Raw genomic sequence first — 14794 nt, 5'->3', positions numbered from 1 at the left:
TATGAGACAGACGTGTGTGTATATGAATATATGTGGGTGGAATCTCTAGGTTATAAGGAATTCATATGATTAGTTTTAGTAGATACTATAACACAGTTTTACATTACCAATTTATTTATTTACTTTCACTTGTAATTTTATTTTCACTCAATTTACAGATGCAGAAATCGACTAGATGTCTATTACAAGATGGCAGAGGTAAACCATCTTTGTGTAAGCACACAGTTGTTTTTTTCTTCTCCTTGTGTATACAGTGCTCCCTTTCAAACCAACCCTATGTATGTCATCACTATATTTCGAAATACAGAGAGGAAAATATTACTGCTGCAATTCAATGCAATGAAGAAGACGGAAATACGTGGAAACCTCATGGAGTCAAAGTTTAAACTCTTTAGTTTGTGCTCCTCAGTCAATTCAAGTATTAGATGACACTCAGAGGGTGTTAATTACCACGCACACGCACACACACACACACACAATCCCTTAACAGATGCCAGTTGAAGAAAAGCTCATCAGTCTCTCCATAAAGGAAAAAAGAATACTATTTTGGGTTTCTTCTTATAGCACTATCAGAAGTAAACAAAGTTGCAAAGTTTTCACCAATTGTTGAGTGATCTGGAGACAGCTTGAAGCACTGGTTTGAGTTAACATACAGAAGTAACCACTTGATTTGGGGTCAATAACTTTCTTTAAAAAGGCACTGGGTAGGAATACTGAGCTTGAGAAATCAGAAAAAGTGTAGAACGTGTTAACCCGTGCATATTAGCCAGTGAATCCTTTGGATGGCTACTTATCTTGGGCATGAGGAAGAGTGGATGTCCAAAAGCTCTGCCCCAAGTAGGGCTGGGGACTCCATCTCGTGCACCACCTGTGTGAACACCTGGTCCACCATCAGTTTGCTCTTGGCCGTGACCTGGCACTCGACCTTGGTGCCCACCAGCATCAGCCCGACAGCCTTGGGCTCCCACCTCCGGCACACACGCTCGCTCAGCGGCCACACGGCCTTGAAGGAGGCCTAGCTCCACAGCTGTAGAGCACCACGAAGCCGTCGCTGTTCTTGATGTAGACGTCCTTGAGGGGGACCAGGTGCTCGGCGCCCACCGTGTCCATGATCACCCCTCGATCACTTTGCTGACGAGCTCCTCCACGGACCGCGCTGCTCCGGGAAGCGGCCGCTCGCGAACTGCGAGACTAGCGCTGTCTTGCCCGGGACGCGCTCCCGAGCAGCGCCCCCGTAGCGCTTGGCGGGTCGCGGCTCCAGACCCGTATGGCAGGGAGCGGGGGGAATGCACGGCCCAACAGGACCAACTTATACTTCAAGTAGCAGCATTTGAAGTTTCCGGTTGTTCCACATATGGACATCACAGTCTTTTTTATCTTAGTTCTTTCAGTGCGTGTGTGGTAGTATCTTATTGTGATTTTAAAATTTGTATTTTCTTTATAAATAATGAAGTTGACCATCCTTTAACTATTTGAGTGTTTGGATACTGTGGTGTATGTTATCCTTTTTGAAACCTCATTGTTATTTTTCACTCTTAAATTTATCCTTTTGTTCACTACAAAGCAATACTTAAAAAGTAAAAGGCAATTTTCAGTATGAGAATATTTGCAGTACCTATATTTGACAAAGGACTCGGATTTAAAATAAATTGTCTCTACAAATCAGTAGGAAATAGACAACCCCCTTCCCCCCAAATTGGAAAATTGGACAAAGAATATGGATCAACAGTTTGCAGTAGAGGAAATGCAAATGACCATGAAAAAAGATGCTTAAATTCATAGCTAGTCAGCGAACTGCAAAATAACAGTAACAAGTTACCAATTCTTACTCATCAGATTGACAAATAGTGAAAACATTGCTGTCTTGGATGAAGTTAAAAGCTTCATTCCTCTCTATTGGTATTAATGTGAATAGTTAGAACTTCTTCAGAAATGCAAGTTGAATTTTTTTTTAATTAAAAAAAATTTTATTGAAACTTAGTTGATTGCACATATTTATGCGGTACAGAGATGAATATCAACACCTGTTTGCAATAGGTGATGTTCGAATCAGAATGATTAGTACATTCAACATTATACAATGTAATGGTTTTTTACGGCCCTTTACCAATTCCTTCCTTACCCCTCTACACCCCCTTTCCCATCTGTGGTAACCTCAGTTCTGTTTTGTCCTTTTGAAAGTTCAATGTATTGTTGTGATTGTTGTATCTTTCTTTTCTTTGTTTGTTTATTTATTTTCTCCCTTGAATTTAAAAATATAGATACTCTTAGATCCAGTAACTCCACTCCAGTAATCTATGCTATTAAAATAAAAGCACCAGTACGTAAGTGTATTTATTCAACTGTTTGTGTTGATACATGGTTTACAGCGGCAAAACGACCAAAAACAAGTCAATAATCCTAAAGAGAAATGGATGAATAAATAGCAGTTCTGCTACATCATGATATATTAAGCAGCTGTTCAGTAGAGATTGAATTATAACTCCATCAGTTAACTTTGAGGGATGAGATGTTTTCACGGGATATGGAAAAATAGCACAGAAGTGTTGTTGACATTGTGCCATTTTTCTATGACAAACAATGACAATTTGCATATTATATGAGCATAGAAAAAAGGGGAATACGATGACAAATCAGGTTATTAGTCTGGGGTTGAGGGGTAGTGGTGATGGGAAACAGTCAAGAAATTTTTTAAAGTTTAAAATAAGAATGTAGCACATATAATCTAATTACTTTAAAATTCTTTGTTTTAGTGCATGCATGAAGAAATCAGGAAATAAAAGAATAAAGGACATTAATCTACTGGTGTATAGGCATGTCCATCACGTATATTTTAATTGAAAGGAAAAGCTAAGCAAAAATGTATATTTCAGTTAAAATACTCCCCTGTCACTTCCCCACCCCCATGTGATAAGCAAACCCCAAAAGCCAACGAACCAAACCTGTAAAAGAAACAGAAGCAAAAAAGACCTGGCAGCCTTATTGTAAAATGATGCCTGATTAATACCTGGTGAGGGTTCCTGTATGGTTTCCATGGCATGCTCAACACTGCAGAGTGCCTGCCATCACCTTGGGCATAAAGTCCTGAAAAATGTTGTCTCTGCTGTCATCTGTGTTGATTCTCTCTTATATGTGCGTTTTTGCCCCTTGCATAAGATTCAGTGTCAAGGTTGATGTATCTTATTGGCCCAACCTACCTGGATCCCCCCTCCCCCGCGTGGTCTATTTGCTACAAAGAATGAGGAATAAGTAATAATTTGGTTTCTGTAGCAGAAGGCATTCCTACTTACGAGAAGAGTTTAAAAGATATACAGCCAAAATATACAAATAAATAAATACCCATCCAAATAAACATCCCTCCCCCAAACAAATACCCCCAAACAGAACCTGGAATATGGAAGCTGATAATAAATTATCTTTGAGTAAATTCATACAAGGTGTAGAAAGGGGTTGCTCTTTAAAAGACTTAAAAAATATAAACGGTTACTGAAAAGGTTGATGAATTCAACTACATTAAAATTTATAATTTCTCTTCATCAAAAGGCATCATAGAGAAAAGACAATTTACACACGGAGAGAAGATATTTCCCACAAATTATCTACAGAAAAAAAAAAGGACTGTTCGCTGGAATATAGATAGAACTACATAAATCAAGAAAAATAAAAAATAAAAATAATACATGAAAGTGACATAAAGACTTTTCAGAGAAGAGAAAACACGTGTGGCTAGCACTCAAAAAAGTGTGTTCAATTTCATTAATAATCATGGAAATGTATGCTAAAACTGCAACAAGATAAAATTTATACTTTCCTGATTGGGGGAAAATTGTAAAATCTGAATATAACAAGTGTTGACAAAGATGTGGATCAAAAGAGCTGTCTTATCCTCCTAGTTTATGTGAAAATGGAACAAACACCGTATCTTCAACACAGAAACAGATGTGTATACCCTGCAGTCCAGCAGTTCCTTTTCAGGAACCTACATATATTTTGCAGATATGCACTTTGTACATGTTTAAAAATATCTTTAGTAGCTGTAGTTGTGTATAGCAGAAAACAGTTAACATCTGAAAGTTGTGTGGATGAAAGAGAGAACAATGTGAACAAAGAGAGAATAAAAGAGAAAAAATATGTTTTATTGAACAGATACTACAGAAGTAGGTAAGAAAACAAATAAACTACAGCTATAGAAATCAAAATCATGAGTTTTAAAAATGTATTTTTTAGGTAAAAACACTGCATTTGTAAATGTAGAAATCCCCCCACACACTCAGTTATACACTGCAGAACTAATTTTGTTTATCCTTTGTAGCTCACCCTTAATAGTTAACTAAGATTGTATCAAAAACAGACATCCTGTCTCCTTTAATACATCTCAAAGCATCCTGTCTTGCCCTCTAGAGCTCTCAAAGCAGGAAGCAGTTGTCCATCACATTTGAACCACCTGTATATGTCTCTCAAAGCATCCTGTTTCCCCTGATACATTTACCTATATAAACCCCAGCCCTCAGTTGATTGGGGAGCCAGTTGGCACTTCACCCTCTGTCTCCTGGTTGATGTCTTCCAAAATAAAAAGGCTTTCCTGTAAGTTCTCTCTGTCAAGTGTGATCGGCAATCCTAAAATGGAGAGCACTGCGACCCACACAGGTCAGAGATTCCCCGAAGTCACTCTCTCACATGTTGGTTGATGGTGAAGTGGAATCCTGTGGGACTCATTCGTTACTACATGTATACGAAGTTCAAAGACAGGAATGAGCAGATAGTTGGTAAACATATAAAGGAAATCAAGGGAGGGGTCAACAGAAATGTCAAGATAGTTATGTTTGGTAGGGAGAGAAGAGTATGCCATAGGAAAAAGTCACAAAGGATACTCCAGTGGTTTTTATAACACTTTATTTTTAATTAGGATCATGGTTACAAATACAACAGTTCCCCTCCATCCTCAGGTGATATGTTTGAAGACCCCTAGTAGATGCCTGAAACTGCAGGTAGTACCGAACCCTGAGCACACTGTGCTTTTTTTTTCTATGTGTATATATCTATGATAAAGTTTAATTTATAAATTAGGCACAGTAAGAGATTAACAACAATAACTAGTGATAAAGTAGAACAATTACAACATTACACCAGCATCGCTACTCTTGTGCTTTGGGGCCACTATTAAGTAAAGTAAGGGTGACTTGAGCACAAGCACTGCAATACCATGACAGTCAATCTGATAACACAGAAGGCTGCTAAGTGACCAAAGGTCATGTATACAGTGTGGATATGTTGGACAAAGGGTTGACTTATATCCCAGGCAGGACAAAGCTGGATATGCAAGATTTCATCACACTACTCAGATTGGTATGCAATTGAAAAATTATGAATTGTTTATTTCTGGAATTTTCCATTTAACATTTTTGGACCACTATTGACCTCAGGTAAGTGAAATCACAGAAAGCAAAACTGTGGATAAGGGGAGACTACTGCATTTTGTTTTATATATTTATATACATGCATGTACCCACGCATTCATATGTATGTATATGCATGCATGTGGAAATTTTTAAGCATGACGTTGTTTGCATTTGAAAACTTGACCAGTTAAAAGCATTTATATGTGGATATCACTGTGCTAAATGGCCATAATAATATATTTTAATAAGACCACTTCTAGATCAGGAGCGATGATATTAATAACTACTTGATTAAGCCCCCTGTTCCTTGTCATTCCTCAGCAGTCAAACTGCAGAGTTCAATGAAAATGTGATATGTGTTCATCCTGAATCTTTTAAGTTGTTAATAGTGTACTATTCCCCATGATGCAGTACATGGTTTTGACTCTTACTAGAAATGAGAATCCCAGAGGCTTCCAGATGGTCTCCCTATCTAAATAGCCTACATTTTCTTAGGTTCGGGGAGCCAATGTGGAGATTTTCTAAGTTGCTGAGAACATCAATTCTAACTCCACACTCCTGAACTAGGAAATAATTGCAGGGTAATTTGACGCTCAAATAATGAAGAGTTTTTAAATACTACATGTATTCTGTGGTATAGTCAGGATTCAATAAGTTATCAATGGTCTTGATATTTTCCTTGACTGGTGACTCCATGGAAGGAACACAGGTCCATCTGAGGAAGGCCAGGAAGAACTTTCACCACACGTGCTTGTGTTGTTATCACACCTGACCTCTCCTTCTTTAAAGGGACACTGAGTCAGTGAACCTACACGACCAGGGAATTGGTTAATGGCAGTGACACTGATGGTGGCTCAATTTTGGCTTCTATTTATGAGACCTGATGGAATTCTGTTACATTAGAGAAGAAGGAAGGACTTTCTTGTTTGCCAAAATTCTTTGCTGGTTGGTCCATTCAGCCTACCACGGTGCTCTTATTGCGCATTCTGATACCTTTCCCCACCTCTTCTCTGGTGGTTAAATCCTACTCTTCATGATCCTCATTAAGTCAATATTAAAATCAAGAAGCTCATTTCCACTGCATCAATTTCAAACAGTACTCCTGACCCTAATGTTGTCCTTTCTCAGTGTATTCCTTAGAGCCCTGGTGAAGGTAACTTCCTGGCCCTTTCACAGGACATGGTTTGTGCATGAGTGGGCAGATTTCACATAAGAAATCCACTTCCACATTCCCAGTTTCCCAAGTCATTGGATTCCTTTCCCTACATCTTAACTTTATGTAGGGTAATCCATTGTTGAGTCCAAGTACCAATCAATCAATCAGTAAGTAGACAGTGTAAGACTGTCATCTGATCAAGCTGGCACATTGGATGCAGAACTTCTGAAAAGCATGTTCACACTGATAATTTATACACATATTCAAGGACATTATTTTCTCTTTGGCCAAACTTGTTCAGAGTTCATTTTCTTCTGACTAAAACTAACGTGGGGAGGGGATAAACTAGAGAGACATGGAGGGCACTTGAAGTGCGTAACTGGAAAACAATCATCTTTTTAGAACAGGTATTTTAGATCTTCAAGCAAGACAAGAACAGCCTCATCAGACAGGGGCGAAGGGACTAGTTTTTATGGCTTGGGAGATTCAGTGTGGGGTTGTGAATTTTAGCATCCAAATCCTTCCATTTTTCTCCTTTCCGTTACTTACAGCCCTGTTTTTTGTCCTGCACATTTCCTAAACTTACATGAGAACCCTGGAAAAAATAAGTTCATTTGGCATTGTAATTGAAAATCTACATTCAAAACATGTGTTTTGTTGTTTTTCTCTTTCAGCCCAGTGGACACAACAAAAGTTTTTGAGAGCGTGCATCTTTGAGATTCTCAAATTCTCCATGTGAGTTGTTCCTTACACTAAAAATTACAGTCTACTTTCAGAGACCTTAAATTTTTTTTGTCTTTGGGTGTAAGCAGAAAATCAATTCACTAACATGATACACAAAATCACCAGAGAAGGTAGAGGACCAATTCCCACTGCAGTTGTCAACATCCTACCCTTCTCGAGCAGTAAGTGTCTTAGGTATCACATAAGAGCCTTAATAAACAGGTGTATTAAATACATGTTGTAATTAATCAGTCAGTAGTATTAGACTCTTATCTGATTTTTATCTATATTATCCCTGATTCTATAAGAGATAATAGATTCTGTTACAATGCTAATGAAAATAATCTGGTTTTCTGTCCATGTATTGTTAGGAATTTAAAACCTGAGTGTAAGTTCTTCAGTACAGAGAAGCCGTCAGCACCCCAGCACTCCTTGTGTTCCATGTGTTCTTCCAAATGACCTATGACAGCAGTCACCCAGAGCAGAAACCTTCCTACCAGAAATGCCTTCATTTCAGTTGGCTATAATTAATACATAACTCTTTTGACACTGGACACCATGTGTCATGGGCCACCAATAACCCTTCATCAACTTGTATTCCGATCCTCAGCATCAGATCCTCCCAAGTCGGTCAAAGCTCTATTATCATTTCCTCCAGACTCTGTCACCTGAAGCCACTTCTGGTCCAAATCACCTCCCAAATGATAAAATGCATATGGTCAGTGTCTCCACTCTCTGGACCTTGAAATGCCTTCCATGACCCTCCACTGGTTCTTGTGACATTTTGACCCCATGCTCTCACTGTCTCTTCCTCTGCACCCCTGCTTCAATCCTCCTGCCTGTCCTGTGCTTTGAGTTGGGTAAGATGGAGCAGATCCAGTACCAAAGAATGAGACCGGTTCTAGGGAAATTCACAGGTTACCTCATATCTGTCACTATGTTTTTCTCCACATGCCGTGTGTACTTTCGTGTACTAACTTTGACAATCCTGTGATCATTCTCCTACATGCCCACTCCCACCTTCACTGCCTCTCTATGAATCCACCTTTGAGACAAAGTTTCTGGTATCATTTAGCCAGATATCTCCAATCACCTTTCTACCTGGCATAACCTCAACCTTAGATCAATATTACATCATTATCAATTTCTTCCCTGTCATCTCCCTCTTTTGGTAGGTTTCTGGTGACCTTGAGTTTCATTCTCCAATTTTTAACCCTTAACAATGCCTCCACCCACTCCCTTATACCCAATCAAACCCCTTTATTCCTCCCAGAAGAGCTTACCCACTGCCCTGTTGATTGGATCATTCTCCTTCCAACTCTGAGACTCCTCTGAATCTCGTTAAGTTTCAGGTGTTCTTTCCTCTCTCTACCTCTTTCCTTCCTTCCTTTCTTTCTTCCTCGTTTCCACCCTTCCTTCCTTCCTTCCTTCCTTCCTTCCTCTCATCAATCACTCTATCTAAAACACACTAATAGCTTATTATCATTTTCCAGACACTGTGGTATGTTACGTACTAACTATAGCCCTCACTCCCAGTTTTTGTGCTGGACCCTAAAGCTTCTGGCACTAAAGCTAGCTGTAGAATTGCCTTTTGGGGGAGAGATATCCTCCCCCACAACCTCTCTTGTCCCCCCCCACACACACACATACACTTTGCCCCAGTGGAGAAACTACCAAAGTTTTCATCAGGTTTCAGGACATTTTATTGCCCCATTCACAGGTATTGTCAAGTTTACTATTTTGGGCAAAGGAATTAATCAAACGTTTGATCCCAGTGACGGGTGGTCTCTTTTTCCTTACTGCTCCTACTCAGCCTGACAGAGCAGGAAAACTGGATCTGCCCCCATTGGATAAGGCTGGGCCTTTTCTGTTTTACTTTATTTATCTCCTGTCTTTTCCCCTTCAACTCCAAAAGTATGAGTTATCTTCTTATGACAGTACCTCCTTGGAATGTTTTCCTACCCTTCTCCATGTCCCTATTCATGTAGAAAATCAAATGGGAATCAAAGGGATGTCTAGGGTGAAAAACAACCACTTAGGCTTCCTAATATAGATTAAAAGGTCTTTCCTAACTTCCTAAGGCCAAAGACCCACATTGGAACTTGGAACCAAAGCCCAAGTTTGTAATCAAATATTCCTTTGCCTCCTATTATTCTATGTAAGTGTATATTCCCATCAGGGATATCACAGAACAGGAGAGCTCTCCCTGACAGGGGATGATCAGAGTTTCAAGTCTTCAGCCCTTTCTCTCTTCCTTTCTGTGGGTAGAAGTATCTTATTAGCAAAACTGTAAATCTTATTTCAATTCAGTACCATGAGGAAGTACAGAAAAACTGGGAAATTATGTTCTTGCAATAGGGAAATGTACTAATAAGTACAAACTGGAAGAATTGTTGCTGACTTTATATGATTCTCTAAGTGGAGACGAGCTCATTCAAAATACAGACCAAGTGCAGTGTTGTGTTTCACAATATGTTACTTAAACATTGTAACACCAACAATGGCTCAATGTAAATATTTAAAACATACTAAGCAGAAAACAAAAGGTATGTTTAACAAATATTTATTGATCTATAGTTTGCCCAGCTTTAGGTTAGAACTACAAGCTCCTCTATTATCACAGTCAGGTGAATTTATATCGTTTATTTGCAAAGTTTCATATGAGATTTTATTCATTAACTAAGCAGTATGGCTTTTTACTTTTGAAAAAGTCCTCATTGTTTGAAGAATTCAGTTTTCTTTTCAAGTGTAAAATGGGGCTGTGCTCTGGGTTATTTCTCTAAAGGGCTTTCTAGCTCTAACCTAAGTGTTTCACTTTTAAGGAATTGCCATATTTTTCATATTTTATGTAACTTTTCTTATTTGGGTGATCTGGACAGTTCTGTCTGAAATAGCATAGCATATTCTAATGCAGTGTCCTAGTAATTTATTTCTTCAATCTGAGTTAAAATCAGAGGGTACTTCTAAAGTAATTAAAATATGGCATTCGTATAATACCCTTGGCTTTAAAGTTCATTCAAATTCCATCCCCTTACATTTATGGAATTAGTGGAAAGGCAAAATTTTCTCCAATTTATAGGCAAGAAAACTGAAACCCAGAGAAAGGGAAAGGGCCCCCTGATTATTGATCAAGAGCATGCTCTTAGCAGGATCCTGTGTTACAGGGACTCTAAGTAGCAACTATGTAAACTTCCTAGAATAGCCATGGTTCAGGTTTGGCTAACAAGGCCCACTGCAACTTATTTCCAAGTACCTCAGTTGTCCCTGAGGTACTTGTCATCTCCCCTGACCCCCCCCCATATCTGCTACCCCATGGGGACTAGGAAAGAAGAAGCTGCTTGCCAGAAAGTAGGACTCTGGAGGCCAAAGCCTAGGGACACCAACACCATTGCTGACAATTTGAAAAGGTTGAAAAGGGGAAGGGTGTGTGCTGGGAAGTGTACAGAAAGAGCACAGTGACACAAGTCAGAAGGGGCATGTCAAACACGGACACCAAGAAACCTGTTGAGCTGAAAAAGGGGCCTCCACAAGGAACAGTGAAGGGCAAGAAGCAGCTGAGGCAGGCAGCCAGCAATGTCCACACAGCAGATCCACACCCAGGTAGTGGTCACCAGCAGACTCTCAGAAAGGGAGGTAGAGGTGTAGTAATGGAAACTCTTCTGAGATATGTATTTATTGAAAGTGTGTTAGAGATTTTAGGCTGGAGAAGGCAGCTGGGTCCTCCTAATAGCACCACACTTTACAGTTAATAGGTCGTGGGGTGGGAAGTCTTTAACTCTGCTCACCAAAGGCCGAACCACCTCTTGGAGTTTTCTGACCCACATGAGTTTCAAGGTCAACCTTAAGCCTAGTTCAGTTCAGACATGGCCTGGAAGGGCCAGATGAAGCTAGTATATGGGTACTAATGTCCTTTTCCCTGAGTCTTCTTGTGACAGTGCTTCTTTTCTCATTACACAAATGAATATGTATTGATAATATAATGTGGTACTGACTAAAATGCATACACCACATAACTGGAGCAGTTTTTGTTGGTGGTGTGTAAACCAGAGATATTATTCAGTCTTCCCTGGGGGAAAATATTATCTGTCTGTAGAATGAATAGTAAATTATGAAAGTAAATGAGAGATGTAGATAGAACAGGGAGGCAATGGGAAAAAATTATGGTACAGAAGAGAATTAGAACTAGAAAAAATTAATTTTCTTGTATGAGAACTAAATTTTAAAAGTGAATTCATATAGATGCAGAAGAGATTGGTATTTCAATTTTGGTGAGAATCCGCACCTCCCTAACTCCTTTTTTTACAAAAGCAAAACTGAGACTAGGAATTTTAAGAGATTTGCTCGATTTCATTCTTCTGCATATGGATGTTCAATTTTCCCAGCACCATTTATTGGACAGGCAGTCTTTTTCCCAATGTAGTTCTTGTTGCCTTTGTCAAAGATTAGTTGGCTGTAAGTATGTGGGTTGATTCACAGGTTTTCTATTCTGTTCCATTGATCCAAGTGTCTGTTTTTATGCCAGTGCCATTCTGTTTTGGTTACAATAGCTTTTTTTTTTTTTTTTTTCTTTTTGTCGTTTTTTCGTGACCGGCACTCAGCCAGTGAGTGCACTGGTCAGTCCTATATAGGATCCGAACCCGCGGCGGGAGCGTTGCCGCGCTCCCAGCGCAGCATTCTACCAAGTGCGCCACGGGCTCGGCCCTACAATAGCTTTTTAATATAATTTGAAGTCAGGTAGTGTTATATCTCCAGCTTTATTTATTTATATATTTATTTGCTTGGGATTTCTTTGGCTATTCGGGGTCTTTTTTTGTTCCATATGAATGTTAGGATTGCTTTTTCTATTTCTGTGAATGTCATTTTGATGGGGATTGCATTGAATCTGTAGATTGCTTTGAGTAGAATGGACATTTTCATGATGTCACTTCTTCTCATCCAAGAGCATGGTATGTCTTTCCATCTTTTTGTGTTCTCTTTAATTACCTTCAATAGTGTTTTGTTTCTCATCGTAGCAATCTTTCACTTCCTTGGTTGTCGGAGGCCGGCTCCGACGAGAACAAAGGTAACCTGAAAGTAGAAGACCGCTGGGAAATAAAGACAGAGAAAAGCGGGGATCGAGGGGGCTAAGAGCAGGGATGCTGCTCACTAGCAAGTTTATTCTGGTCACAATCTTATTTATATCCTTCTAGCTGAGGTCTATGTGAAGGAATGTAACAAACAAGCTTTTTTTTAAAAAAAAAAAACAATAGAGATGGCCTTGGAATTTCCTTGTTCCCTGCACTCACGTCAATGGCTCATAAACATCTGAGGAACATGACGTTTATGGCAAATACCAGATCTAATCTCAAGGTGTATTTCTAGGCAAGAAGCACGCATACCCTGACCGGTGCATGACCCTTAGTAAGGACACCATTGTTTCAGATCTCCCTACTTGCTTGTAGGATATGCAAGAGAGACCCCTTTCAAGGCCCTCTTTAGCACCCCGCAAGCTAGTCAGGCCTGCACAGGTCCCCACACTTGGTTAAATTGATTCCTAGGAATTTTACTTTTTGGCTACTATTGTAAACAGGTAATGTTGCCCGATACAAAATCAACAAACAAAAATCAATATTGTTTTTACACCCCCTTTTTTAAAAAAAGGGCAACCGAGACTAGAAATTTTAAGAGTTGTCCGAAATAATATAGCTAGTAAGTAATGATGGTCTCAGTACTGAAATTCTTGTGATTTCAGGAGCCAGATTCGGAGATCTAACTGATATCATCCTGGATTCAGTGTTTAGGTAATGAGAACATGGATACAGAGGGAAATACGTTTGTTTAATACTATTTGAGAATATTTCTGTGAAAGGTATGCTACAAACTTGGGATGAAAAAGAAAATGAGACAAAGTTCCTGTGGGAGCTCACAGCCAACGGGGAAAGCAGGCACACAAAAGGGAAAGCTGCAACATGTGTACAAGAAGCCTGCCATAGAAACATGAATGATGTGCTGTGGAGGCTATGAAGAACCAGTGAGCATTTGGGGGCAGGGGAGGAAAGGGATTTCTGAGAAGTAACATCTGAAAGAGATCTGGAAAGATTACTGGAGATGTTTTAGAGTTCAGAGGAGCAAGGCCACTTCAGATTAAAGGGGCTAGTGTGCAAAGAAGCAGGAAAAATGTTTTCTTAAAGGACAATGTGTGGGATGGAGTGCTGAGAGGAGGGAGAGAAGTAGGTCAACACCAGATTTTGAGGCTCTCTGTTTCTGTAGGCAGTGCCAGTAAGTTTGGACATTCCCTTTGGGCAATGTGGTACCATTAAAGTAGTCCATCACTAAAAATGGTCTCATATGTTTCAGAATAGATTTATAGGTATATTTTGAGACATTGTTTAGTTTCTGTGCAATTTAAATCCTTATTTAAGGTGACCAACCATTTTGGTTTACTGGGACTCTCCTAGGTTTAGCACAGAAAATCCCAAGTTCCAGAAATCACTCAGTCCCAAGCAAATAGAGAAAAACAGTCTCTGTAGCACTAAAGTTTGAGAGGTTAAAATGATGCATACACAAGCAATCCATGGTGTAGAAGGGGAATAGAAAGATCCAGGTGGCAGACATAGCTGCAACCCTGTTTCCCTTGACTTTGAGGAGTCCCCCTGGAAGCCCAGTGGACTCACCATTTGGATATTTGCCTCCAGTTTGTAAACAGACAATTAGAGCAAATATTGGCAAAAGGAAGGTAACACTGAAAAGAATACTCCCATGGCCCCTCAGGGTCTGCGAGAGCTCTGCAGCCCACAGCCACTTCCCTGATGTCTCCCTTTACTGTGACTGATGCCATTCACCAGCAGTCCTGGGAGGAGAGGCTTTTGTAAGGCTGCTTCAAATTTGGAAGGACGTGATCTTTTATTGAACAACTTGCTGGAAACCACAGGTTGACGTCAGACCTGAGGCTCATATAAGAGAATTAAAAGATAATATGAATATTTACATGAACTTTTTGAAGTACCCTTGTATACAAAGACTGAATTTGCTCAACAATATAGGACCATAACATATATTTGATGGAAAATAATAGCTAATATTTATTGAGTACTACTGTGAACTATGTAAATTAATTTATTTAGTTCTTACAACACACCTGTAAATTAGGCACTATTATTGTCCTCACAATTGTTGAAACAGGCAAAAGGGTGAAATGCCTTTTCCAAGATCACCAGTGACTGTAAGTGGAAGGGTTAGGATTTTTCAATTCAACAAGACTTAATAGGCCATCCTGTTAAAATACAATATATACTTAATAGATGAACAGATGGATGGATGGATCGACTGCACTTACCTAGAAGTAGAGAGGAAAGAAGACAATCAGATGCTCTGTGGCAGGATATTGTACCACTTCACTATCCTGATCATGAAGAATTTTTCATAGCCTGTACAATTTTGATACGCAATTTTTGAAAATAGATATTGTCAATTATGACTTGAGAGATTCTGAATATATAAGGTTCTGTGTGCAATACACGTGGTGTATGTTTTTAAA

General features: G+C 39.4%; 1 pseudogene; it reads right to left on the bottom strand.

Annotated features, from left to right (window-relative positions):
• Positions 1-790: 790 nt before the first annotated feature.
• Positions 791-6384, bottom strand: LOC134375887 (ras-related protein Rap-2c-like; annotated as a pseudogene).
• Between the last annotated feature and the right edge of the window lie 8410 nt (positions 6385-14794).

This window comes from Cynocephalus volans, chromosome 4 (assembly GCF_027409185.1).
Source record: "Cynocephalus volans isolate mCynVol1 chromosome 4, mCynVol1.pri, whole genome shotgun sequence".
In the NCBI taxonomy this organism is placed as follows: Eukaryota; Metazoa; Chordata; class Mammalia; order Dermoptera; family Cynocephalidae; genus Cynocephalus; species Cynocephalus volans.
The sequence above is the reverse complement of the archived record's forward strand: the minus strand, read 5'-3'. Positions and strand labels throughout refer to the sequence as shown.